We start from the raw sequence: 3,651 nt of genomic DNA, 5'->3' as shown, positions 1-3,651 counted from the left end.
AATGTAATTATCCTCATCAATAGAAGGCTGCAGAGAGAATCATTATGTGGGTGACATTGATAAATGATCACCCAAGAGCTGCCTTTTCTCTTGGGCACCCCCACATATGACCCTCCCACATACACAAGGTAGCCATAGAAACACCTTGAGATCCTCAAACACTGCTGCAAATGGGAGAATACAGAGAAAGCGAGAGAAATCCAACTTCACACACTTTCTGGCCCTGCCGAAGCCTCCTTCCCATAGCACGGAGCCACCGTGCCGGGCTCCCCTCTGCCGCCCTGCCCCGCGGCCGCAGCCCCGGCCCCGCTCCCTCTCACGGCCCCGCATTTACTGGTGGGGGGAGCGGGGGGGCGTGGGGCTTGCTTCTGTTTTTTCGCTCGCTCTCCCCCCCCGCCCCTTCTCTGGAAGAGTTGAGCAATGAGGTTGCGCGCACCATGTAGATGCACTGCTCTTTCTCTGCGCGCATTGTGGAACCCCCTAGTTTGAAAGTCGCTCCTGGAGATGCGCACCTACCACGTCCACCTCCTCCCCAATAACGCGCCTCTTAGGAAACGGTTAAGCCCGAATCCTTAGCAGCGATTTTTTAGTCACAGGACTATACCAGCAGATTCTGTATTTCTTGCTAAGGCAAGGATTAATGTTTTTTTCCGGCCGCAGCCCCCCTTTTTATGTAAGCAGATTCTAAAATATCGAGAGCAGTAATTGATTCATAATGATCCATAAATCGATGCGAGGAAGGGGCCGAGGGTGTTTATTTATTTTATTCCTAAAGCTGCAAGTAAAGTAGCTTCGACACCGTGTGGGGATGAAGGGGAGGAGTTGTTTAGCTGTGCGGGGTCATCCATCATCACTGTCGCAGAGACTCTGCCCAGAGGAGCAACCTCCCTTCTGTCTGTCTCTTTCTCGCCACCAAAACTATTAATATTAAAATCTGCCTGCGAACCTTGCCCCCCCGCCCCTGAGCTCGCCCCGTCCTTCGCAGCTCTCTCCGCGGAGCCGGGCTTCCCCAGCGCGGCAGCGGGCTCGCTCTGGTGCAGCGCCGGCCGGCTTCGTGTTCCCAAAAGTGCTGGCGGAAGAGCCCCACAGCCGGCCCCGCTCCCTCGCGGCTGAACCCAGGGACGTGCGAGGGAGACTGGCGGGGCGGAGACACCCTCCCGCACGGCGGAGCCCTCTCCTGCCCCTCCACGCAGCGCGGGGACGCGGCCGCGCGTGGGGAAAGGATTTGGGCATTTTCCGGGCTCCGCGGCGTTTCTTCCGCGCGGAGCCCGGAAAACACGACGCGCCAGGGGTGCAGCGGGGGTAGCGGCTGCGGATGGGAGCCCGCCGAGGCGCGGCCGGCAGCCCCGCACTCCCCGCGGGCAAGCCACGGAGCTGCCGCCGCGGCGGGCAGGACCCGCCGGCGGCCCCGGCCGGGAGAGCGGCTCCAGCTTGTGCCGCCGCCGCAGCCCTGCCCCTGCCCCTGCCCGGCCCCGGCCCCGGCCCCTCCGCGGCCCCCGGCCCTCGCAAACCTGGTCTGGGGCAAGTTTCTCTCCCTCGCTCTCTCGCGGCTATGAGTGAAAGGGGGAGCGCCTGCCCCCCCGCCATCTCCTCTTCGGGCCGGCGGTGCCCGCTCGCCGCGGCGGGCAGGGCTCGGGCGGCCGCGCCGGCGGAGGTGCGCTTCCCTCCTCTCTTCGCCTTAAAGGCAGCAAAATCTGGAAGAAAAATCCCTCGTTTGTGGTGACTGCAACTCCCAGCCCAGACCCGCTCGGAGAAATGGAAATTCGGGATTATAAACCTGTGTGTGTGTACACAAAAGGTGTTTCTTCTGTTACCCTTCGTTTCCCCCAGCATAAGCAATTTTTATTCAGACTAGAGTATTTTCTTTAACACTATACCGCTGTCAAAACATTATTCCCGTTTTGGTTGCTTTTGACAGCTGAGCAGTTCTTAAAAATACCAAAATCGGAACCTTCCATGCTAAACAGTAAATCTCAGATGGAGAAATCTCTGCACGTTATTGTACCTTGGATTTCAGCAACACGTCTCGCGGAGAGCACAGCCCAAAAGGGGGAAAAAAGAAAGAAAAGAAAAGACAACACAGCAATGCAAATATTTAGTTAATCATAAAAAACAATACTCTACTACGGATAAATTCTTCCCTGTCCTTCTAACAGTGCGAGGACGTTTTTCTGACATTTCTCCTCAAATTGTAAAGAAAAGATCTGCAAGGAAATAAAGTACTGATTAAAAAACAAACCAAACCAAACCAAACCAAACCAAAACAAACCAAAACAAAACCAAAGAAGCCTCCCTTTTAAAGTGCTAGCACAAACACTCTTGCCTTCGTATTTTCCGCATCCACAATAATCAGAGAATGTGGAAACGGGAACCCGGGGTGTGCTCTTCTTAGGCGACTGAAGGGTCGATGTGATTTTAACCAGGACAGAGAGCATCAAAGCCAAGCGGGGAATTATCATCCTTTAAATTTCATACAAATGCCTTAAAAAGACGCCCACAAAGCAGGACCCGATTGCTAAATAAATCCTCACACCCATTCTACTGGCATCCTCCCTTCTGTCGCCAGCAGCGTGGGTCCATTTACTCAGCACAGAAATTAAACATTAACTACGAGGCTGAGCCTCTTTCCACATTCCAAAGGTAAAAGTTGTCAGTCAAAGTTTTTAATAACACCCCGGCCAGTTGGAATGAGGAGGAGGAAGAAGGAGGAGAAGGGTTACAAATTTACAGATGTTGAAGTCGGTAACGTTTGTTTCCTAGAAAGTTAAGGTAATTACAAGCCCTTTCCCACTCCTCTCCTCCCAGAAATAAAGCCAGAGCTTTCTCCTGCTCTTTGGGCCCCATCCTGCTCGCGCTGACTTAACAGTGCCACTGAGGGCAGTGAAAGGCGCCTGTTTCTAACAACGCTGATGCCTTCCTAGTTCAACCTCTCCTTTAGTTGCTTCAAAATGCCACAAGCTTCTGTTGAAGTAAAACCAAACCCTCACCCCTGATTCTGCTCCAGCTATTTATATACAAAATGTCAAATTAACATTCTCCCTCATTAGTTGATGGTCTTTTTTTTTTTTCCTTCTGAAAACAACTGAAGACAACAAAAGCCGTAAAACCATCTCGAAGGCTGGATTATGCAATCCTCACACAGGTAAAACCCTCATTAAACTCAAAGCTGCTTTTCTCCTCCTAAAACTCCCGAACCTACTCCTGCCTTACAGCCCTTCTTCGCCTCTGAGCTAAATAGCTGGAGTTAAGGTCTGTGGTGGTTACGGATGCACGTACACATACGCTTAACGCACGTGGGCTTACTGGTCTCGTATCTGGGCCTTCACAACTCAAACTCAGCTTCCACGTTATTAGGAGACAGTACAGATACCAGACACAGCTCTGAAATGCAAGCTGGTGAGAGAATATTTCAAATCTTGTTTAATCTGGCAAAAATATAATATTGATAATCAGCAGAAATATATAACCTCAGATGTTCTTTCATCCAATTACTCTGTTAATGCTGATGACAAGCTTGTTTCTGATTTTTCCAACCTTTCTTCTCAATGCTGATAAGAAAAGTATTTGAGACATCTCTCCTGATAACTTCAGTCTCTCCTAGGGATGATTAAAAACACAAAAGCCTAACAAAAAATCAAAAATGAAATATTT

This window comes from Ciconia boyciana, chromosome 6 (genome assembly GCF_034638445.1).
Source record: "Ciconia boyciana chromosome 6, ASM3463844v1, whole genome shotgun sequence".
Taxonomy (NCBI): Eukaryota; Metazoa; Chordata; class Aves; order Ciconiiformes; family Ciconiidae; genus Ciconia; species Ciconia boyciana.
The sequence above is the reverse complement of the archived record's forward strand: the minus strand, read 5'-3'. Positions refer to the sequence as shown.